This window comes from Poecilia reticulata, linkage group LG6 (assembly GCF_000633615.1).
Source record: "Poecilia reticulata strain Guanapo linkage group LG6, Guppy_female_1.0+MT, whole genome shotgun sequence".
NCBI lineage: Eukaryota > Metazoa > Chordata > Actinopteri > Cyprinodontiformes > Poeciliidae > Poecilia > Poecilia reticulata.
Window position 1 is genome coordinate 4,009,437 of NC_024336.1, and position 25,524 is coordinate 4,034,960.

Sequence of the window (25,524 nt, forward strand, 5' to 3'; positions counted from 1 at the left end):
GCTGCTGCAGTCATAAAAATGGTGCAAACGCTGCGACAGAGACTCACTGCAGGATCAGCAAAGATCTGTGAAAAGGTCTGATGGGTGAAAACTCCGGTCTGGAGAAGAAGGCCACTGTGATCCGAGCTCTGGCCGCTCAAGATCAGCAGCTTGTGTCCTGCAGAATCTGTCACGAGAGACTGGATCTGGGGCGAAGAGAAAGAAACGGAGAGGAAGCGACAGGACAGTTAAAGGAGGAGCGGCACGATAACCGTGTCAGAATTAATTAGATCTAGCAGAAGCGTCAAGAAAATTAGGAGTACTTGGCTTTGTTCTAAAACTGCTTCGTCGTCAGGAAGCCTCCACCTCACCTCTGATACGACGGTGTCGTCTGACGGGTTCACAAGCACCACGATCTCTAGGACATCGCTTTTATGGTGCAGAGTCCTCTCTCCTGTAAGATGAGAAGCAAAACATGGTGTTATTGTTTCAGGGTGGTAGACCGGAAGCAGCTCAGGCCTGATGGCGAACAATCTGACTGGCAGGTTGCCAGACCTTAGCCTGTGTGTTGTGTAGACTTCCTGTTGGAGCACATCCAGACATGAGTGTGAGGAAGATTTACTATAGTGGCATCTCCACCTTATGTGGGGCAATCCCTACAAAGAGGCAATCAACCCACTTGTGCCTCAGTGCTAGAAAAGAAGCAGGAAAGAGGTCACTCGTTGGTTGCCCCAAACCAGGAAGACATTACATTACACACTTTGCATCCAGTTGAACTGCATATAATTAGAGATGCAAATCTTTCAGTGTTTAGCGATTCGAATCAGAAATGATTTCCAATTCAGAAACCAATTTTTCTGTTCAAACTGTCTTATGTGACTGACAAGAGCAAAAGACAGTGGAAACAAATAGAACAGTTATTTAAAACAATTCCATAATGTTCCACATACTGTATCAAATTCAATCAGTTTGAGCAAAAATAGGTTTGTGCATCAAATTCTGTAACATTAAGCATTAAGCTAAACTAGCTGCCTGGCTTTTTCTTAACCTTCCTGCGGTCTTAGCGTGATGCTAGAGAGAAGCACAGCAAATCTCACGGTAGGACAGCGGGCGACGTAGGGGGAGTGTCCCGTCAGACCGTCAGTTTCCGAAACAACACACACACAAAAACCTTGTAAAAGTGCAGTTCAATGGTAAAAAGCTTGCAGGGTCCAATGGACCTGTCTCTTAAGACCGCAGGATGGTTAAATAAAAAAATTATCAAAGCATTTTTCAAAATGCATACAATTTAAATGCATTTTAAAATAGATTTTTCAGCATTTTGGATCGATTTGGAATTCCCAGGACCAGCAATTGCAATTCTCTATAGAATTTTTTTTTTTTGCTGTACCTCTATATATAATGCTATTTTAAAAACTTCATATTTTCAAGGCTAAAAGAGTTGGGATAAAGAAACCTTTTTAACTCTCCTAAGCTTCAGCACAATCCAAATATTAAGGAGGTCTAATAATAAGAAAAGCTCATTGACTACATTCAGCACTTTCCTTGAGTTGGCAGCTCTAGAGTTTGTCTGAAATTCAGCGCCGATGTAGAAAGCATGTTGTATATCATTTCATCAGATCAGACATTTCCAAAGAGCTATAGCTAATAATGACAGCCTGAGAAAATAAAAAGTCAGTCTTTTGAAAAACTGAGGACTATCAGCAGTTTGGGGCTCACTGAACCTTTTCAGAAGTAATTTCATCCATGAAGGAAATKATTTTTGCTCTCAATCGGTTACCGTCTGTGACTTACGAGTGTCTCAATAAGTTGCTGATTAGTAGATGATAATCACTTTGCGTTTGTCTGTCATACAAAATCTCAATTAAATACACCTTAAAACCATCATGTCTGAGAAACAAAAAATACTTTTAATCTGCTGGCCTTTGTATTGCGTGGTTAATGAGAGGCGATCTAATCAGTGATAGTCAAATGTGAACAGTTGATACTTCAGCAGAAATAGGGCCACAGATGTGTCTGGTTTCACGGTGTGTGTGCTTTTAAAGCAGGGCTTCTCAAACAGCATTAGATTCAGGCCAGAGACCCCCTCAGCAAAAACCCAAGAATGTGTCTTTTCATAGGTTTTTTTTTACTATTCAATAATTATAAAAATTTAAAACATAAATGCTGCATCATACTTTCCGGTTTTAGTTTCCGGTGAGTTCTTAGGTTTCCTTCAGCAGAGTCACCCACAGCAGGGCTGCTGGACGGTTCCTTCTGTCCATTTCGCACTTGCTAGCTGTGCTTGTTATGCTAGCTTGACGAGCAGAGCAGCTTGATAAATTTGACTGGCAGCCAATCAGAAAGACGAGCTTGGTAAATAAACTATATTTTATAATAATGATTGGAAAACAGTATTTTATGATTAAAAAATATAATTAAAAATATATTATTAAAAAATACTACTAGTCAATATTTTTATTTGCATTTTTCTTTCTCTTCACTCCGACATTCTGAGCCCCTCCTATCGCCCCCTGCTGGCTCCCACTTTGAAAAACACTGATTTAGACAACAAAGACTAGAAAACCTGAAGGAAAAAGTTCATCTTTACTCGTCCCCCATCTATGTGAAGATCAATTCATTTTACCCGAGTGACAGAATGGCCCTCTGACTCCCTGATGTGCTTTTCTCAGGTGAACTGAGGGAGAAGAGACCGCATTAGCTCCTACTGGGCGGCTGCTCGCTGACTGGTACAAGAGGATACGACAGCAACAATGGCGCTCTGTCTGAAAAGCGGCGGTTTCCACCAGCCGTGGCCACCGAAGGGAACTGACTGTCGGCATCACTGCCGGCTTCGGATCTCTCACATCAGGTTCATATTCACTTCCACTTAAAATGAATGCGCCAACACATTTTTTTTGTGCAGCTGAATAATGAAAGAGGAATTCAAAAAGGACATTTTGATTTCTTAGTAACCGGTTTGACAGAGGGGCAAAACAGCTGCGTTTTGAACTGAAATTATATAAAGAAGTGATTTTTAAGTTAAGTTAAATAATAACGGTTCCATATTTTTAAGCCATTTTTAAAAACGTTTGATTTTTTTAGGATAGTAGGTGAGGTTTTTGAAACAATTCTACTGCTGAAAATGTTTTAATGTAATTAATTGACCATCAGCAGGTGCGGACCATGTATAATTCTGAATTTATTTATCTAAAATCTTGAAATTTAACAGTTTAATTTATCTGTAGACACTTTATTAATATTGCTTTTTATATATGTTTTGTTAGGGTGTATTTAGTTACTGTGCTGTAACAAGTGAATTTCCTCACTGTGGGATTAATTAAGGACTTTTCAATTCTATTTTATAAAAGCTTTAGTTTTAGTACCTTGCGTGTTAACACAATGCCAAAGTACAAAGAGTTCAGCAATGCAATTGTTGCCGTCCATCGATCAAAGAAAAAGCATCATAAGGCTTATTCCAACTGATTTGCAGCCCGTCGTTCTGACAATAAATGAATAATTTACAGTTGGAAAATATTTAAAACTGGTGCAAATCTTCACAGAAGTAGACACCACAACAATTTCTCTCCAAGTTTAGATCACTCAACCTTCAACCCAAGAGCTCAACGTTAGAATCATCACCAAATTACAAGTACCTTAAACATCTAACAAGCCTCGGCTTTCTGAACTAACTGTTGTGATGGTAACAAGGGCCGAAATGATTAATTATTACTGAATTAGTTGAAGATTAATCGCAACTAATACGATTAATCGCTAATTGGAGGATACACTCTAAAAAAAACCCCATTTGCTTAAAGAACAACATATTTGTAGCAGTAATTAAGCCAAAACTGTACAAACATGTATAAATTTTGCATTTAAGATGAAAGAAAACGTCTTAATCTGTAGATATATTTTACCCAGATCTCCTCAGGTGACATTTTTAGCTTCAACCAGCTCAAATTCTGGTTGTAAAATAAATTCCTATTATGCTCCTTTTGCTATGCAATTATTAACTGGTTTATCCAAAAAAAAAAATCAAAATAATCAGTCCTACACTATATTGAGGCTAAATCGAGAAGAACATGTTGACGTAAAAAAATATCCCGCTTGTGGAAAGCTCCGTCTGTCTTATAACAATAACTTTGGGTCTTATAACAATAACTTTGGTGGCGCGCATGACTCTGGATAGGATCTGCTCCGCTTCTGTCAGCGGCTGTGAGCTGAACTCTTCGCTGTCTTCCTGGCGTCGCTCTCAGCCCCGCTCGCATCGCGGCCAGGCCCAGAGGAAGAAGGTCGTTCGTCAGACGGAGCTGGGTGTTTGTGCTCATTTTGGCTCTTCCTCAGCTGACCCGTTTGATATAAATACCCACGTCTGAACTCCCAAAACGAGAACGCTTGGTTTAAAAAAAAAAGAAGAAAAAAACGAAGCTGAAACGGGCCGCTGGCTGAAGGAGGCCCGGCCGCTGCGCTGCTCCAGATAACGCGCTCCAAAACGAGAGCAGCGGGGCGCATGGTTCAAGGAATTTTAAGACCTCAGGTTAAAGAAATTCATCCAGATGCTAAATCCAGAGTCACCAGAGTACTACCATGTAGGGCAGAGTTGAGATGTTCATCGAGGTTTGACTGACTGAGACAAAAAAAACGGATGATCTAGCAAATTCCAGATTCAAATGCAAAAGCTTAATAACAACAGGAAGGTTGTTTTTAAATGTGAAACAACGGAGGTTAACGATGCATCTCATTTCGCTAAAGTGACACCAATGTCAGCACAAGGTCAAAACCTGCGCGGCTGCTTCGGTGTTAGCGTTGGAGTTGCACAATCAGGAATATTGGAAAGGTTATATGTTACAGCTAAAATAATGACTTGTTCAATTTGCTGATAAATGTGTTTCGCGGAGGTCAGGAGCAAAGATTCATTCAAATGATCTCAGCTGCCTGGCAGTAAATGCATTTTTAGGATACGGTGACTTTCTGGTTGCAAGAGGAAGCCTCTCGTTTGGGGTGTCAGAAAGTAACGCATGATGTCATATAAGAAACTTAATACACCTTGAAATATAGCAGATTTAACTGAGATTTAACTCATCTAACAAAAATAAATATGTGAGCTAAATTTGAGAAGTCTAGATCAGAATTTTTTTTGTTCCCAGAATCGGTTCTTATTACTTTTTTTGCCGGTCGGAGGCATGAATAAAATCAACGCCGTGTAAGAAATATTTGACCAAACACATACAGCTGATCAAGATGCCTCCCTGCAGGACTGTTGCCCCCAGCGACCGGATCTCAGAGAAGTGGAAGTCTGCATCAGATGGATGAATGGACGTGCAGCTTTTCATATGAGATACTGTGCTGAAATGCTAGGCTAACATTAGCGCTGTTTTGATATGACTTGTTGATTGTTTGGATAACACCACTCCGGTGAAATGTGCTGCAGCAACCAATAAGCTCTCTTTTCACTGAGCCATTGTGTGACAATGACAGAGAGACAGATACTTTATTGATCCCAAAGTAAAATGTGTGCAGCTTTGGCAAACTGTGGACAAACATAGTGATTGAATTAACAAAAATAATGTAGATGATGGATAATAGAGCTGTCCACACAAAAAATTACTGTCAGAAAATTGTCAGCATAAATTGTGGTCACATAAAATCACACGATGCCAGTCACCTAAAACACGTCAGTTCAAACCCTGATGAGTTACTGTGCTGACAGAAATGGTTGGAGTGGTAACCCTGATGTGATGTACTAAATTCAGAATATCTGTAGGTTTCAGCAAATTGAATGTAACACTTTTTAGGACCTTTTTAATACCAAATTAAATTAAGACTATAAAAACCTAAGGATGATTGAGGAAATCTGCTGTATTTCTCTTTGTGCCTCTCACATTGCATATGGCCTTAGCCCTCCCCCAGAGTACAAAGCTCAAAAGTTGTTTTTGTTTTTAACCGAATGCACCGAGCCTCGTTATGGGTCGACCACAGAAATGAGCCAGTGCTGAAAACGAACATTGTCCAGCCAACGGATAATACATTCTAACTTATTCTTGATAGACACAAAAAGCTAGCTAGCTAGCTAGTTAGCAATGGCATATTAGCGGCTAGTTAGCAGTACCCTCAACTACCGAATGGTCAATGCCCAAATTTTTGCCTGACAGAAAAGTTTAGTGGGGAAAAAAACTGCTTGGAATATACAAGATTAATAATGCAACGCCAAAATTTAAAACCTATTTTTAATGTTTAAGGCCAACTTACTTTAAAAAAAAAAAAAAGAAAGAATTGAATACATTTTAAGGACTTGATTTTAGATACATCGATTTAAGACCTTTTAAGGATGCACAGACACCCTGTAAATATTACCTCTAGCAATAAAATCTTTTTTCAGGTATAAAATGAAAGGTAAGAAATAAATGAAAAACAATGTCTGTTATCTTTACCCAATCAACAGTCACGTTGTGAAACACGGACACAGAGATCTTCACCTAGAACCAAATCAAATATCCCAAAGGGCCCTTCTGGGTGTCCTCTTGCTTTAGCAGTTTATGTTCACTATGGTCAAATCACATAAAAGTGAAGTTAAGTTAACCAATCTGTGAGTCAATGGAGGTGAACTGATGGCCTTTTACACCCGTCAGACCAATAGAGGTTGACTTGGGGCTGACATGAAAAACTTATTATGCTGTTCCTAAACTCATTTGCCTAATGTGAGCTCATTCCTCTGCAAGGACGGCAAATATTGTGTGCGCTTAGAGATAAAACAGGGTGAAGTGGCTCGGAAAATTAAAGGCGCTAATACAGATGTGAACGTCTCCATTTTCATTTCGGCGGCCCGTTCCTAGAGGAGGGCGAGTCGAATCTAAAAGTCCAGCTGGTTGTTTTGTTGTTTTTTAGTCTAGAAGTGCTGAATGAGTCACAAGCCAAGACGAGCATGAGGGGAAATCACAGAAAAGTAATTAGTGTTACATAAATGTTTCTGGATGTTTCTCATATACATACATCACTTTCACAAGTCTCACATCCCCGGTCTGCCGCAGCTGCTCAGCTGAAACCATAAACACCACATCCGTCCGCCGTGATTGCCTCTCGTCTGATTATTGTCTATTTATCTCCTGCGCAAGTAACAAAAGCGACCAGGTCCTTGGGGCTGTGGCTGATTCACCACAGCAGGAAGGAAGCCGACGCTCCTGACGCTAATCCTGGTCCTGTGATTTAAAACACTAAGCTGCTAAGCCAGCTAAAGCTCTGCTATGTCAGTAACGGCTAGCTGTCGGCCTCTCCAGGAAAATAAAAGATAATAGCATACTGAGACCCTGCTGAGTCGGTGCGCTTGTTGGTAGTGTCAACAGGTCACTTAGTTCAGTTGAGTAATGATTGGTTGGGGGTGAAGTAGTCTTCCTGGAAATCACCGTCTGATTAATTAATTTCTTCAAAATGATGTAAAAATAACAAGGTGTCACGAAAGTCAAACAAAAATTTAAGAGAAATGTGCAACGTTTTCATTGTTCTACTCCGGTGTACATGTGTTTCTGATTTCAGCTTATTATTCCCCCCGCCCCCAAAGTGAGTTGGGTTTGGGACGGGTTGCCACGACCCACCAGACAGCACTAGCTTCTGGAAGCTAACCCCCTTTGCAAAGAAACACCGTCTCTTTAAGAAGCTCCTGCTCTTTCTGAAACTCCGCCTTCAGGAAGTCAACACAACATGGCTCCTCTATTAACCCTTTAGCAACGTTTTTACCAGAATTTCACTCAGAAGTAGCTCCTATAATTTGCTCAGCTGATGCTCAGTTCCACCAGGTGTTTGCTAATTGCTTCTGGCTAGTCTGAAGGAGCTGAGCGTGGGATTTGCAGTTTATTCTGCAGCTGCGATCTATTTTTATTCGTAGCTACTGTGTTTCGCCTGATGATCACTTAATAGACTTTCTGTTGGGTTCTGTTCAAACATTAAGACTTTTATTTTTTTCCTTTGCTTCTAGTTGCTATAGTGACACGTGCTTCTCTGATGATACATCTCCAAAGATAACTCAACACCAGTGTGGATATTACATATCACATACATGTGTTATTTGGAGTATTTGATGGCTGTCATGATAAATTGCTCTACTTGCATGTGGATGTATATAGTTGCGCTTTAACAATACACTCGGCCGCCATAATGATCGTTTTTTGAATTGGAAGACGCACACAAAAATCACAATTAATTACAAGACACACCGGAAATCTATTCAACATCTGACTAAATCCTTTAAAAAAGATATCAATTTTAAAACAGTGAGCAGATTTAGATAACTGTCCCTTTACATTAAATCACGAAGCCGGGCTTTGCCAAAGCCCCGCGTCGTTATCTCTACATAAGCCACCGCCTCATAAATCAGGACAGAACTCTCAGCCTAAAACACTGTCAAGCACTTTACTAACTTTTACTGTCATTGGTGGAGAAATTTCCACCTGGTTGAACAAAAGACTCATTATCACTCCCAGAACAGAAAGAAAACGAGGGAGACGAGGAAAAGACAGGAGAGCAAGAACCGCCGTCGAATGAGCGGTTTGCCGTTTCAGGAAGTTCATCTTCATAGGACGATGGAAAAAAAAGAAATCAGAAGTTTTCCAGTTTCAGAGTGACGGAACATCCCCCCATTCCTCTGAGTCCGGGCCCCTTTCGCCTTTAAATGTTTGTCCCTCAGTGTTTGTTGCTGCTGACGCCAAACATCCACACAGCCACAGCTTCACGCTCGCATCTTTATACTCATCATGTACCAAAGCTCAGCTATTCTCCAAATCTCTATTATTACACCAGAATGATGTCATTGTTTTGATGTAATGTTTTACTTTTTTTTTTGTTTTTTTAAGTTCTTCAGAATAAAGGAAGGTAATGCTTATGCTGGCCTTTCAAAATAAATCTTAAATAGGCGTTTACATATAAAAACCATAAAATGTTGTAATTTAGATTATTCATATGCAAATTTAAAGTAAAGGTTTTGCTTGTTGAACTAAAGCATAAATACACTCTTCAAAATAAAAGCCCCAAAATGTCAAAGGAGATACAGCACAATTAATAAAACTAAACCAGTGACGGAAAATTATGTTGGCCCTTAAAAATATAGCCTACAAATACTATCTAAAATCTGCCTTAATATTTTATGAACAAAAATGTTTAGGTCAATCAATTTCTAGTTTCTGCTTTAATAATCAGCTAAGAATGATTTTTGTAAATGTTTTACATTTTTTATATGTATGTTCTGTGTTCATATTTTTAAAAAAACAAGCTAAAATAGTTATGAAAGATGGTTGCCAGCCTTTCAGATTAAAGTTTATGAGTTAATCATCAAAATAAAAGCCTTTTTTTAATTATTCATTGTATTACTGATATTTGATCTTTGTTATGCGGACCTGCACCAGGTATGATTAGTTCCAACATAACTGTGATGCATGTTTTTCAAAATAAAAGTAGCTTTGTATGGTTTGTTCCATATCCTAATATGCTAAACACGTAAAGTGATGTCAGGCTCAACAACTCATGTTTTATTTATTATACCCACCAAGTTAAAGAAACCATGACGTCATGAATTCCTCTGGTTTTATTTTAAGCTTTGAAGGAACGGTAAATAATTTGAGCCGCAGCGAAAGAAAACACACAGACCGACGGGCTTGACTGACCACCCTGAAAGAGAGGAGAAGCATAGAGATGCAGAAAGGGGGCTGGTAAAGAGAGGAGAGGTGGGCAGAGTGGGAATATTGGCAAAGTGTCATGGTCTCTTAGAGTCTGGGCCGCCGCATGCCAAGAATGACATCACCACCAGCTCACAATATCCGTCCTCACACAGTCTGAAGGCCCGAAGAACGACTAAGGAGGGAGAAATGACACAACTTCACTTCTGCCAAACAAACCAGAACGCCCCAAGTCTTTTTTAACTCTTGGGGATCTTGCCTGTCCAAAACGGACGTTTTGATGGTACGTGTTTAAAAGGCGTAGCATCTTTTCAAGATCATCACCATTTTGGTTCACCGGGGATAAAAGTGTTAGTTTTTGCTTTTAACTCTCATTATACCAAAAATAATGATGCATGGAAATCAAAGTTACTATTAATTTTCTACCTAATCAAGGCTAAAACATGCACATCAAAAATATTCTACTTTAGAGGGAGTTTTTTTAATACATATCGTCGGTTTTTTGCCTTAAAAAAAGTTTAGTTGTTTTTTTTATATAAAAATGGTGTAAAAACGAAGATTTAGAAAATATGAAAAAACTTAATATTTCTGGATAGGTCTGAAGCTAATGAATAGATTTAATGTAAAAACATTGAAAAAAAATGTTAATATTGAATTTTTATAACAGTGTGAAAAGATGTGCCATTTTGGAACACGAAGGTGTTAAGTGTTTAGTCAGTTTTATGAATCCCCAAAGGGTTAAACGTAAAAGAAAAAAAATTATCAAGACTTCACATGAAACCTACATTTCTAACATTTCTCTTAAAGGGCCAGTACTGTGACCTTCACATCCTGTTATATTGTTATACTCTCATCAAAAACATACCTGGAGTGTTGCTTTGATTCTTTCATGCATGTTTGAGAAATACTTTAATCTCCATGGCAACCATTCAGTTGTGCAAAACACCTGGTTGGACCTAGCTCCACCTTCAAGGACAAAGCTCCTCCTCATTGGAGGAGCTTGCTCCAAAGAGAATCTTCAGCTCCTTGTTGGAGCTGAAGTTTCCAAGCTTCTGCCTCACAAAGCAGCTCGGCTCCTTCAGACTAGCCAGAAGCAATTAGCATACACCCGGTGGAACCTAGCACCTGCTGGGCTCATTATAGGAACTCCTTCTCAGTGAAACGTTGTTAAAGGCTAACAATAGGTGGAGGTGAAGGTGGAGTTTCAGAAAGAAAATAAGTTTAAGGTGACAGACAATTTCAAGGCACTGAATTACAGTGTCAAACTTCTTTTAAATAATATTTGATGTATACAGCATTTTTACAAGAACTGAAGTTAATATAGTTATTTGATTGTACTATAAAATAGGACAATCTGCCTGAAAAACATGTAATCCTGCCCCCTTATATTCTTTCCAGGGGAGCAAATTCCAAACAGCATTTTTCCCCATATTTGGACCGTCTCCGGTAATATTGTTTTAACCATGATGCAACACTCAAGCAGGCACGCCTGTTAAAAGGACAGTTCTCATTTTCATGAGGCAGAATTGTTATAAACTGGCTGTCAAAAACACGTCAACCAACAGAAGGACCTCATTCATCACCGCGACAGACACAAGACGGGGTCTAAGGGTCGACCGCATTCAGGCGAAGGAGAGGACAGGTCTGAATAATACCTGTCTGACCCCACAACACACACACACACACGCACACACACACACACACACGGACAGCATATTCTCAGCATATTCTATCCCTCAGTGTTGGGAGACCTAAAAATGGTGGACGGATGCTTTAAGAGAGACAGAGAGAATAAGTGGAAATGCAGAGAAGCTGCCCTTTAAAATCCGTAGGCTTATAAACCGGCAGGATGTTATTTCCTCCTTCGGTTCTCGTCGGCTGCGGCTCCTGTTAGAGACGTATTGGCCTTCGGTGATTTATTTCCAGCTTTAGGTGGCGTTCGGGGTGCAACTTTATGTTCCTGGCTTGGTTTGCTTGGTAATAACTTATCTAAAAGCAGGCAGAGGGGCTGATCAACTCTGACACGAAGCAAAGCCGTAGCTCACTCACCCTCTGACCAGCTGAACACGCTGCAACGAAGCACACTGCAGCTAAAGGCCAAACGCTTCTAGATACACAAAGGTGTCATAAATAATAAAAGAACAAAACGTAAGCAAGTTTCAAACAGACTTTTCCTTTGTTTTTATTGCATATAAGCAATTATAAAATGCACTTTTATTACTCAAAGGACCTTTTGGAAGTATGAAGGCACTACTTTACATAGAGGGTAACTTGTTATCTGCTGTAAAGACAGAATGGACGAGAATGTTCTTGACAGAAAAATACTTTTCTAATGGAAACATGCTGAATGGTTTTGTGGTAGCTAACTGGAAACAGAAAAAAAGATGGAGTCAGTGCTGTTATTTTCCTTTTAGACAGAATATGTGGGTCTCCAAGGGAAAGACCCACATATTACTGAGACATACTGACAGCCATGTCTGTAGTTTGTGAGCATAAAGTTTGTCAGGTCAGAAAACACTTTCTTTTCCAGTAGTTTTGACTTTTTAAAACATTCTCTCAATGCCAAACATCTGCTGATGTAGGGTAATTATATTATTGAAGTTGATCCGTAACTTCTTTAACTTTCCTTCAAACAACAACATGTATATCCAAAAGACTAAAACAAAACATCCAAAATGGAAATGATAACCTACTTACAGCTGAAAAATCACACGTGGTATTCCTCAAGGGCGTGTTCTCAGTCCATTTCTATTTCTAATCGCTGTGCTTCTCTTGGCTCAGTTTACAGAGAATTACAGCATCTCTTGCTGTATAAACTGATGACTAAACTTCATATCTGCATCACATGATAACAGTCCTGAAGAGTAGATTTCTGCAATACTGCATATTTTGGAATCAATGCGATACCAAGTAAATCGCCTTTACCGATACCGATACTGATACTGATGCGTCTTATTAAAGTTTGGTATATCATCAAACCTTTGCTCATTAGGCGTTTTGTGTGTTTTTTTTTCTTTGAATTACTTTGCTTAAACCTACAAAGTCTCTGTGTCTACAAAATACTTTAATAACATATTAACATGATTTTGTTAATTTTTCCTCAAGTCCAGATTATTATCATTTAGGAACTAGTCAAAACAAATTTTTGAGGTAGAATTGTACAAAAAATACAATAGCATTTCAAGAACTGAAACTACAGTATCAATATTAAGCCAGTATCGATCCAATACCGGCTTAGTATCGGTATTCCCAATATTTCGGATTGATCGGTCCACCTCTACTTTACAGTAACACAGTAAGGGTTTCCATAACATTAATAAGTGGACTGCAGCCGCGAATGTTTCAACATGAAGTTGATACGTTCAAAAGAATTACATTTTTATACTTAAAAAAAATGTTTCTTTGTTCTGATCAACTTGTCAATGGTTGTGTTCTATAAGATGGGGATACATTGTCAATACACAATACCGCAGCTTCTAGTTGTTAAAGTAATCCAGCACCGATGTATAGATTAACGCCGAAGAAAAATAAACTGTGATGTCTGCGGATTTATATCAGTTTGTCAGTTTACCCCTGAAAAACAGCCACACAAACAAAGGCGTTCGGTTTTAACGAGAATTCTGATTATAAATCACTTCCAGCTTTACAAACCAGCTGCCCTGCTTACGGTGCACAACAAGCAGCGCAGGCCGCACCGTTTACTGATTACAAATGTCATCGACGCTTATTGCCGCATGGATTTTCTTAAAGCAGCGTGCTGGAATCTCAGCGGTAAATGTGAAGTGAAAAAAAAAACAAAACAAATGGGTTCGGATCGGCCCATCCCTTTGAGGACTGGGTGTGTCAGGGACACTGGATACACACCGACATCCCTGTCAGCACACGGCGGGGGCTGGGGGCTTTGGGAATAACTCCTGATGAAGAGATCAATATTAGCTGCCGCTCTGCACCATCTGAAGGGAGCAGCGGCAGACATCGAGGCATCGCCCCCCACCCCCCTCGCCTCGGCTCAATATGGCCGCACTCAGCACAAACTGGCTGTGTGACTGCTCTCTCTGTGGGCTCTGTGTTTTTATCTTTTGCCCGTCAGACGCTCTTTCTGCACATTTCTCTCTGAATCAGATTTACAGCTTGTTAGTAGATTTTTTCTTCAAACTACTCATTTTGTCATGTGATATGTTCATTTTAAGCCAGTAAATGAAAGAAATAAACAAAGATTTTACTTGAGTTTTGCATTTCACGCTGTCTCAGATTTTGGGGTGACTACATGGAAATGTTTCGCTGTCCTCACTCCTGCAACCTGCCAGCTTTGCACCTTGCAGTTTTGCGGAAAACAAATAGTTTCCCCAACCGTCTCCGAATGTGGAATCACAGAACGTGCAGAGGGCACACCTGGACCTTTCGCAAAAATGAAACCATCTCTCCACTGTCAGGAAGACGGAGAGGGAACATCTGCGGAGACAGAGGGCTTGTCATGCAGAACGGAGCGGAGATGGAAACCGCACAGGCTGTGACAAAGCTGCTTCACCACCTCATGGCTGGATCTGTTCCTCTGAAAAACACCGAGTGATCTCAGTTTAGAGTAGGTGGGGTGAGGAGTAGTTGACGAAGCAGCCCTGCTCCACATGAATTCAAACACTGTGTGGATTTTATATATAAATATATATATATATATATTTTTTTTTTTTTTTTTTTTTCTGCATATGCGTATCTTTTCTCCCTCTCTGTGTCTGGAGAAAGGCAGCAGAACAAACAGGGAGGCGCAGAAACACTGCAAAGACAGCTCACTGCTGCATTCTCCGAGCCAGAACCGCCCCTCTCCGCTCTCCATTGTTGCCGACCAATCCCAGGACTGTTGGCTCCGGCAGCCGCTCTCTCTGTGCCTTTCCTGCGTACCGCTGGGCTTTCAGACAAACTCAACGAACATATTATGAGACGTAGTTTTGATGTTAAGGCAGAAATATTCAGCTTTAATGGTCTGTTTCTTGCTTTGACAAAGTTGAGGCTCTATGACAGCTTTTACGTTATCTTGGAATAGCAAGGCGTTTTATGGTAACTAATTTGTATGTTAGTGTAAGTTCACAACTCGTAGTTTGGTAGACTGAGGAACAAAGTTGCGACATTTGTTACGTTTTCAGCTGCTGTGGTTCTCTTTCACAATGCAATGTGTCAAACGGCCCAAACCTTTTGAAAAACCTGTTCCAGGTTGCCAGCCCTCGAGGACCGACTTTGGGCACCCCTGGATTAATGCATGCTTCCATTAGCCCTTAACTTGCTGACGGCTCAGCTGGATATTGAATCTGGTCCTGTCTGCTAATATACTTTAGGCTTAAAGGGAAGGAAATACTGTAGCAATATCAGCAGCTCAGAGCACAGAAATACTCCACTAGAGCCCACAGTCCAAATAAAGGTGAAATGGCTGAGATTGGTGTTTTTTCCCCCTGGCTACATCAGAAGCAGTCTAGCTTCACAGCACAGTGAAAATATATGAGGGATTTGTAGATACAATGCTACTCAGAGAACATAATCAACCTCAACCTAAACAAACTGAGTCTGTTTTATTATATTTATCTTAAATATTAAGACAACTGTTCAAATAGTTGTAATATTTTTTCCTGCATGGATCAGAGTCTGAACTTAAACTGTAAGAAGATGCCAAGAGGTTTTTCTGTTGGATGCAAGATGTTAACTATTCATAACTTTTGTTTTGTTTTGTGTTTACTGAACCTCATTTACAAAACTCTAAACTATTTCTTATGAGTTTTGTAGCAGGTAAAACATCTTGGAGACATTGAGCAGACAACTCGGTGAGGTCTGTCTCTTTAAAGATTTTTTGTTCTCCTGGTCCTTCTTAACCTGCTCCCAGTGTTTGGAAACTCGGTTTGGCTGAGGTGATTCTCTTATCTGCACTGAGCAGGTAGGGAACTCGGCGTCTGGTAGCAACATGGAAGCTGCCATCAAAGTCACAACCTTCCCGCTAGATGTCTGCCTTCAACAAGTCGGCCCTGCTCCTGGCTCTGCGGAGTGCAGATAATGGCCTCCGGACTCCTCGGTTTAACTGACAGGTTTAAGGGAGGAGAGAGTCTTATTATGTCTGTATGTGAAGAGCGGTGGAGTAATTATATTTGTGCAGTGAGCAGAGGCAGTAGTACTCCTAGCAGTAAACAAGCTGATTAGAGAACTTTGTTACCGAATAAAGCAGTAACTTTTTTTTCTTTCTTTCTACGGCAAATCAGTGTAACGCCTGGAGCGTTAAAGATGCCGGTTCAAGCAGATTCCAAGTGCTGCATTTACATAATCTGGCTGGTTTACAGATTGGCAAGCCATCTAATGGCCCCATTCAAGTGTTTACCCCATGACATAAGTCGCCTAAGACTTTAATGAGATGACCTAATGAAGAATGAGAACAGTCGAGGAGGTCTGTAATCTCCAGCTACGCCAAGTGGTCCTAGGAGAGTCGTGAGGGTGGCAACATCTTTATAATGGTCAGCGGTTTCACCCGTTGGATAGTAAGAAGTGTTGTGTGTGCTGGAAACTCTGTGCTCGTCATTAACACCTCATTTCCTCTAAATCACTTCCTCAGATGCATGTAAAGCTGGACGGCAGCTAATCTGTCACAACTTCATGTTGTTTGTTTATTGAAACTTCTAACTCCTGTAGTTTCAACAAAAAGCTCCTGCTGCAGTTCAGTTAATTGTGGGGAGCATGAGGCAACAACAGGTTGCAGAAAATGTTGTTGTGGGTCCGCCGGGCCAGTCTGTGGTGCTGTAACACTGGCCAGAGAGCGACAGAAGAAGCACCAAACGGCACAAGGTTCGGTGTTTGTGAGAGCGAGGCACATGCAGAATAGAGAGAACAAAAACTCGGGCGTCTTCGAATTTATACACTCTGGTCTCCCAAGATGCCAAAACAACATAAAACCTTTGCAGGTATGCCTAACATTGTCTCTGTGTGGACAAGGTCTTGAATTATCAACTGGAACAAGGAAAAGCAGATAATTACTGTTCCTTCCTTAAACTACTTGACTGACCAATGCAGTTTGGCTACCCTAGTGGTTTTTAAAGAAATAAAGTTGATTGATTGCTGCAGATCAGGAACGACCCACAACAACTGCAGATGTCCTGAAACAATCGTCCAGCTACCACGATGTGGCTCTAGTCAACTTAGTCATATTCATATGCTTGTCTTTATTTCCTGCAAGTAAAACATCAACTTTCAGGAAAGTTGCAGATGCTTTAATCATGTTTGCTTGCGTAGAAAGTCCGGTTCATTTTGGGGAGGTGCAAACGCGTAACCAAACTCAGATGCTGTATAAAAAGGCAAACTCTGGTCCGGTTTGGTTGAAGTGAACTCCGGCGCGGTTAGAATGCACATGCAACTGTATGCTGACCGGAAAACGCTCCAAAAACAGGAAGTAGACTACAGCACACGACATTCTGGGAAAATACAACCAACACAACACATAGACTAGTGCTAGCAGGAGAAAGGACTAAAGGTCTTTTGCCAAACACAAAAGAGAAATCCTACAACCACTAAAATCTGACGCCACTACATTCCTATTTACATTTCGTTAAATAGAGAGTTGTGCTCAGTGTCTTCTTCAGAAGTTTTTCCGGTCATTTTCTTCAGTGTTTTTTGTTGCAGCGCCACCACAGGAGAGGGAAGGGAACAGGTTTTTCAAAGAATTTGGTTTGTTAGACACAGTGCAGAGTGGAAGAGAACCGCACCAGCTGGCAATGTAACAAATGTAGCAGGTGGAAAACACCCTAAAAGGTGCCATGACAACCAGACAACCGGTGTTACTCATGTCACTTGTCAGTAGTCGTGATGTAATGCCGGATTGGGGTTCATTGCATGTGTGACGATTAAAGACTAAAACTACACACATGGTTCTATGTGACATAAACCAGAACAATAAGTATCTGATTAATTATGCCCAGCGAGGAACATCTATCTTATTTTGACAAACTATCATTTAATCGAAAAAACAGAGTTGGTTGCAGTGCTAGTTGGTCAATGAGCTGAATCTGTTTGTGCAGGAGACCTCTGTTATGGTAACCAATCCTGTGTGACTAAGCTGCCAGCTAAACTAAAACACAGATAAGAGAAACTGCAAACTGTTTCAGCGTCTGCAGCACAGTAGGAAGGGCCTTAAGTTAGTACTGTCTTTACAAAAAGTTTCTTTCAAGACTTTTACTTCGAGAACTCATTTGCAGAGATTTTTTCTATTTTTCAGAAAGCTAAATGTTATTCATTTGAGTAAAAATTGAGGTTTTGTAGAGCAACGTGAGAACAGGCCACAGCAACACATAAGAGCAACATCTCCTGCCAACAGGTGATGCTGCAGCGGCCATGTTTGAAGAAGATGCAGCCACTGATTTAATGAAGGGTGAAGAAAACCCTAGCATGTGCTGTCAGTAACAAAACACATCACTTAGCATAACATCTCAACGTAGCTCTGTCAATGACACTGAGTTTAAATAGAAGCATGTCAGGACAAAATGTTTGCCTCATCAGTGAACATACTGGCATAAACGGCCTTTTGTTGAATGTTTAAGAAATGTAATGCACCATGTGACAAAATGCGCCTTTTATCCTCTTTCAGTTTTAGATTTAATATTTTTCACACATTTTAATATTATTTTCATCTTCCATGGCAAACGCAACACAAACAGCGTAAATATTTTATGGAAACTCTACTTTGGTCCAATCAAATTAGCAGTTCAGAGAATGTCAGAAATGAGACAAAGACCAATATTAACCAAATTGATTTTTTCCCTCTCATCAAGTCTTCAGAGAATTTAACAGTCCGGTTCAATATGTTTACTTCATCCATAACCAAGACTTTAGAGGGATGTAGCGATACATTCAGTGCAACAGATGAGGCAATAAAAACTACTAGGTTCAAGTAAACAAAATAAAACAATATTACTGGGGAAATTTAGAAGTTAAAAAGTTTCAATAATGTCTGAGTGTTTGAAGTAATCCTTGGTGAGTGAGGAATTCACCATGCATTGACATACAGTTGAAAACAGATATTTAAATATAACAAATAAAAAAACACTTACACATTTTTTTCTCTCTGACATTAAATCAGACCAAACTTTTCATGTTTTAGCTTAGTTAGAATTACCAAAATTATGTCTATTTGCTAAATGCCGGAAAACTTGTCAAGAAAATTTTTTGAGAGAGCATTTTGTAACTCATTTGCCTCTTTTGTTCACTTTTCTCACAATACTGTCTATACTGAATACTGAAAACGCAGCCACATGTATGACTTAGGCATAATGAGGCTTTTGCCATCAAATTGCAACCAAATGATCAACTAGCTTGATTTTAAAATAAAAAGCTTTATAATTGGACTTTATCAGCATAGCTCAAGAATTACATTCTTTCCTATTTCAAAATAAATGTCAATCATAAATGGAATAGGGTGTCAAGCTTAAAGCAGACACCTTCATGCTAAATTCACAACATGTAGATAGGGCCAGATACCATAAACACTTTCTCCTTTGGTTTAATGTCTTTTTAATAAAATGGCAGAGAAAGTTCTGGAAAGGACGGAGTTTGCAGCAGAGATTAGCCTGCTCATTCCCTCCCATGTTTCCCTCTTTGGAAAGCTTGAAACAAGAGGATGAAACAAAACAAAACGTCCTGGTTATAAAGGAGCGCTGTCCGTCACCGTTATTACAGTAATGTTTGTATCTGTTGTTTTGTTTAGTTTTTTGAAGGAAAGTTAAAAAAAAATGTTAGGCACTAGCTAAATTAGCTAGTTAGCCAGCTAACGCTAGGTGTCACTGTTTTCAACAAACAGGTTTATGTAAATGTTTTAAGTCTGCTGGTGTTTATTACATATTTTACTTCAGTTTTTTAGCACTCTGTACATCTGCTACAATTATATTTCAAAACAACCTAGTGCTTCAGCTGACAATGACTAATTTATCCCACTAAATATCTGTAGCTAAAAAAAACATATCTGTATATCAAACAACTGCTGTGTTGTCAAAAAAAAAAAGTAGTCAATAAATGTCAGTCAGTATGATTATATCCAGTGGCGCAACTACACATTATTTAGGTGGATGCGAAAACATAAATCGACAACTAAATTTTTGTGCCTATTCGCGGTTCAGTAACTGATTGGCTGAACCCCAAGAGTGAAAATGAGGAAGACTGTAGACGTTAGTTTCTGTGGTAAAGCTAATGCCTTTTCCACTGTGTGTATTAATGTAGGTTAAGTTATGCTTATTGTGTGAACTATTAAGAATTATGAGCGTTCTTAGAGCAGCTCTCAAGTATTTGCTATGGGTTTTAGCTATTTACAGGCAGTTTTGTTCCCCATGAATAACAGCGGCTCACTACCATAATACCATGCAAAAGGTTTTGTTTTTTTTTTCACATTTGTTTATCACACTGAGAGAATCTCATATCGGCTTTTGCCCAGTCGCATACTGACAGCAGCAGGATAGAGATTCCTGAGACAGACCAAAAAATAAATAAAAAATCAGCATTTTTAATTCATACCAAACCTCCTCTAATCCTTGACTAATTAAAATTAGACCTCTATGTTGGAAGACAATTTTTTTCTGGCCTTTTATTAGCCAGAATGCAAAACAATGGACAGATTTTCTCCGAGGAAAACACCACGTCCAGAACTCATTCATTCACAGTTTTACATGAGATTAAAAATAATCCTGCACACAAACAGACGCTCATTTAGATCCCTAACAAACACACAGAGTCTGGGTCGAAGCACCTTTTGCTGAGTCACTGGTACTGTTCGGTACCAGCAGACCCTGCAAAGGAAACTGGAGCAGCTATATTACACGACGGTACCTCAAACACACAGAAGGAGGAACACTGACTAATCTGGAAAAATAGCAGCTTTGCTTGGCATCAATCATCCTCTTGCAGACATCCCTATACTCACACACACACATATCACAGACGAGGATGGTGCAACAGCAGCATCCTCCTCAGCATGAATGAATCATCAGAACAGTGATCTGTTTTGGAGTGCATACGATGGTCGCTTGCTTGTTTTAACCAAATTACATACCTCCCACCCTCACACTCCCACACACACCGTCTTCGTCGTCTCGCACTGCACCGGGGTCCGGATTTGCACGGTCATTCGTCCTGTCCCGGATAAAAACAAGCGCGGGGAGAGCGACTTAGCCGTTCTGTTGCCAGCGGGCTGCATGGAAACCATGGCAATGGTAGAGAGAAAAACATCAGCCAGGGGAGGGGCAGCAGGAGGAGGAAGTCAATGAGTTCATCTGTATCACCTGGATGGGAGTTATCTCCAGAGCCTCTCCAATGCCTTACGGGGACCTGGGCTGTGTTTTGATATGCGGGGCCCCGTTTTCAGTAAATTCAGTAAATTTCAACAGCCATCAGAAGCCAACAATAACTGAAAGAAGGCTAACATTTCCTAATACCAGATATGTTCTGTCGTGTTTCTTAAGATAACACTGATTCCAACCCACAGCAGCATGTCCGTTGAGCAGATGACTGTAGGTTGCTTCGGCGATTATCAATTTTTTTTAGTTTTGAAGATTTCATTTTTCACTTCTTAGATATCCAAAGTTCATAATAGCTTGGTTTCCATTACAAATGTGCGCAAATCTTTAGCTGTATTCTGCTAATGTTGAAAAAACACAATTTCGCAATCGAGTTGTTTCCATTAAATAAGAAATAAAATTAAAATCACAAGTGAATAAGCTTGTTTGCACAATAAGTCATTAAAAATCATGGCAGCAATGGATGTAAACGATTAAATGAGATACAGTCATAATTCAGCAATAGCGCTAGCGCTCACCATCTATTAGCCGTCAGAGGAGACATCAGCGTCTCATTCAGGCAGTGACAAGCCCTGCCTACTTGGCAGTGACTACATATGCGGTGTTTTGGGGGAATCGTAGTCGGCAATTTTAGAGAAGAACTATGGATTCAACACGTTTGAACGACAACTTTTTATGACCGGTGTGATGCTGTGAGAGATCTGGTGGAGCCAGCTACACATTGTCTGGAAACAAACAAAAAAAACGAACACAAATCATCATCCTTCTATGACTTCCTGTCGTCTTCTTTGTCGTTTTTGCCATTAGTAACGTCCGGTTGTAGATCATGTGACTTTTGTGATGCAGAAAAAAAAATAGTTCCATTGCAGTTTTGCGAAATATATCTATTTTAATACGACCAAAAAAACACCTCATACTAAAGATAAAAACTTTTCATTGAAAAAACGTGAATCGGCATGTTTCCATTAAGTTTATTTTCATAATTTCAGTTTGCCCAATTTTATGGTCAATGGAAATGCGGCCGGTAATGTCAGCATGTCTGATACCGTCTTGTTTGACAAGCATGTTTAGCAGTTTTTCTTTATTTGTACTTTGAATTCAGGTCAACTCCATGGCGGGACGTTCGGGTCAAGCTCCGATTTTATTATTTTATGAAGAAAAAAAAGTTGTATTACCAGAATAAAGTTGCAATATCAGGAGGATAAAATCGTACTTTTAGTAGAATTTGTATGAGAAAAATAAAAAGATTAAAACAAGGAATGTTGAGCAGCTTTGGTTACAGTTTTACACAGAGTACCTCATGTTTTATCACATCAGCATCAAATTATCAGATGCAGGACTTCGAAAAGATTCAGTAAATAACTATTTCAAAGAAAGATTTACACAAACGGAGTTAGACTCATCAAGTCCTGGTAACTTTATTCAAGCTTGATTCTCATTAAAACAACTTTTGTCTTCGAATCTTAAGATTTCTTTTCTATTTTGTCTTTGTTCTGCTAATATTGAGACTCTTTTCTCACAATTTAACAAATAATTATCATACAACTCACAGAAGATTGAAATAAAAGCCCCTTTTTGAAAATTATTTCTGTCATTTGGAAATTGTTTTTTAGAATGCAAGCAAAGAAAATGAAGAAAAATTGGATTAAAATCGGAAATCGGATCTGGTATGAAAAAAATCTGAAACGTTAAGCCACATCAGGCTCTACCTGAGCAGACAGCCTGGCTAATTGACTAATATAGTCAGTGTTACTAATATGATAAAATAATATGAGATTGTTATGCTGGTGTTGATATTTATCACTCAAACTCTTCAAACTGCAGCTGAATTTATTTTAGTCTATAAATGAATAATGTAAATAACTGTGATTAACCAATAGATTTAATAAGCAGGAACGATACATTGTCCCAATAATTTTTGCGATAAACAATAATATTGTTGTTTTGAGACAATTTTCCAGCAATATATTGTTAACGGCATAGTAATGCAAGTTCGGCCTCTTAAAGATCATAAAGCTTTAACTGTGTAAAGAACATTTAACACTGGAACTGAAGACATTTTAAATATCTAATATAAAATACAACAATAACAAACAATAAATTAACGTGGAAATTAAAACAACTTACAAAAGAAACTATAAATAAGATAGGTAAACAAAATTGATCTTCAAAAAAAATAATCACAGTGGAAATTATTGAGCTCATTTTAATTTGTCATGTGGTTAATTGATTTCTTGGTTATTGCGACAAGCTTAATTGAGCCCTTTATGTTTTAAATAAAAACTATCCAATCAGTTATATGCTGCTTAAAATTGTATGTAAATACCATAAAACCATGGTGTATTTATGCAAGGTTCACACACTAACTTACCCTTATTAGCAGTCTAAATATGAATATTTTCCCACTTATGTTAAATTTTTAAAGCTTACGTAAATTTTAATACTTAACAGATGTAAAATTCTTTTTTATTTTTAAAAAAAAAAAAGTTTTTTTTAAAAAGATGGGGCTCAATCTTCAAAAATTTTACTCCTAGATTAAAAGTTCTGACATCTGTTTGAGAGAGAGCGCCCCTTGCTGGCCTGGAGGAACAAAGAAAGCAGCTCGGTTTGCTTGCGCTTTGAGCCGACTCTAGTTATCTCTAGTCGGTCCACAGTTTATCTAGTTTAGCTCACAGTGATTAAAGCGGGATTGATTTATGTCATGGAATCAAACAAAACACTAGAATCAAACTCCATTGTTTTTAAGTGGATATATTTAAAAAAAATCTGTTGTGCTTTACTAAAAGCTTCCATCATTTGCTGTGGAATATGGGGGTATCCAGTATTTTCATAGGGAAAAAATAGGTTAAATACTGTGTTTCTCCATCACCTGCATTAAGTGGATGAAGACGCGACCTGACTAAATCCCTCTGGCTGGCTGAACCTTACTTGCCCGTCCTTATGTCAGGCTAGATTAAAGAGAGCTGATCGTTTAACGACTTTGTGCTGTCTCATGCCCCAATTTCCTCTATCCAATATAAGAGAGGGGGAGAAAAAAAAAACAGAAACTCCACTGCGCATAAAAGTAAAAGAATCTGCCTCCTGGATGCTGGAGAATGTTGCGCAACACAAACAAGCGAAAAGAAACCCGACTGATACGCAGTGCCGGGAGGACAGACGTCATGTCTGTGTGCAGAAAATGGGAGAGAAACCTGAGCGAAAAATAAACAGAAAATATGCAAAAATACAAGCAGCTGTCATCCCACACGAGTAGCTGTCACAATAAAGGCGGAACAATTTCTACGTACCGTTCTAGATGACGATGAGCCACTTTCAGCGGAGAGTTGTGTGTGTGTGTGTGTGTGTGTGTGTGTATAGAAGCCGGAGAGAAATGTCGCCGTTACGTGTGATTGTCTGTCTGTGTGTGTGTGTGTGTGTGTGTGTTGGAGACAGAGAGTGAGAGAGAGAGAGCGAGAGAGAGAGAGCGTGTGTGTGTGTCAGGGTACAGACAGGAGGACAGAGGAGGAGATTTGGCAACATTTGGAGAAGAACGCAGCGTGGTGGTGGAGCGCAGCGCAGCGCAGCGCGCAGAGATGCGGCAACATCCGTCTGCAGGCAGCCGAGCAGCGGCGTGCGGAGCGACCAGGGAGGGGCGCCGAGCACACACACACACACACACACGCACACACACACCCCAACACACACACTGCACCAGCAGTAACTCATTCACTGCCGGGCTGAACGCACGAGACACCCAGAGTGGCGATGTTTATGCGAGACAACGTGTTATTCCTTGTGTATCTGTCCTCACTTCCATGTTAATATTAAAATATTAGCGGCAACGAGCGTTGAATAGCAGAATGCAGTGCAGCAAATTGCGCGGCGAGTAGTAAAGTTGAATCTGCAGTGAAAGAGGACTGTGTGGCGTCACATGAATACTAACACTGGATAATTAATAATTAATATCTGGACTTCAGGGTAGTATTTTCTCATAATTCCCTAAACACACTTTAGTAGGAAGGGGGAAAAAAGTTATTTCAGTGCGTGTTTAAAGTAAAACGGGACCACAGATGTAAGTTTCAGTTCCCACATTTGTGGGAGAAAAGTCCACCTGCTGCTGCTGTGATTCAGTAGCTGGACAATGTATTACAGTAAATTCACTGTCTATGATAACAAGGCTAGCTACAGGTCAGAACTGAAGGAGAAAGTATAAAATCATTCAGAGTATGACGATTCCCACAATTTCGATTTTAAAGAGAAAGAATTATGTAAAATGTATTTTATTTTTTTAGCTTTACATCATGTAATACCTCATCAAAAACACTTAGAGCGTCACCTTGATGTTTTTATGCATGCTTGAGAAATCCTCTAATCTCCATGGCAACCATTCAACTGTACAAAATGCCTGGTTGGACCTAGCTCCGCCTTAGAGATGCAGCTCCTCCTCTGAGCTCCAGTTTCTAAGTTTCTGCCTCACAGAGCAGCCCTCCCCCACGACTACAAGCACTCAGTTCCTTCAGACTAGCCAGCAGCAATTAGCAAACAGCTGGTGAAACTGCACATCTGCTGAGCTCATTATAGGAGCTACTTCTCAGTGAAACGCTGGTAAAACCGTTGTTAAA

General features: G+C 39.7%; 1 protein-coding gene across 1 annotated transcript in view; it reads right to left on the reverse strand.

Annotated features, from left to right (window-relative positions):
* map1ab (microtubule-associated protein 1Ab) overlaps positions 1-20,755 on the reverse strand; it is a 40,840-nt gene extending 20,085 nt beyond the window's left edge. Inside the window, exons 1-3 of the mRNA XM_017305223.1 lie at positions 20,680-20,755; positions 351-433; positions 48-185 (exon numbers count right to left, since the gene is read on the reverse strand). The gene's annotated coding sequence lies outside the window, so the exon portion shown is untranslated. The remainder of the gene's footprint in view (positions 1-47; positions 186-350; positions 434-20,679) is intronic.
* Positions 20,756-25,524: the final 4,769 nt, after the last annotated feature.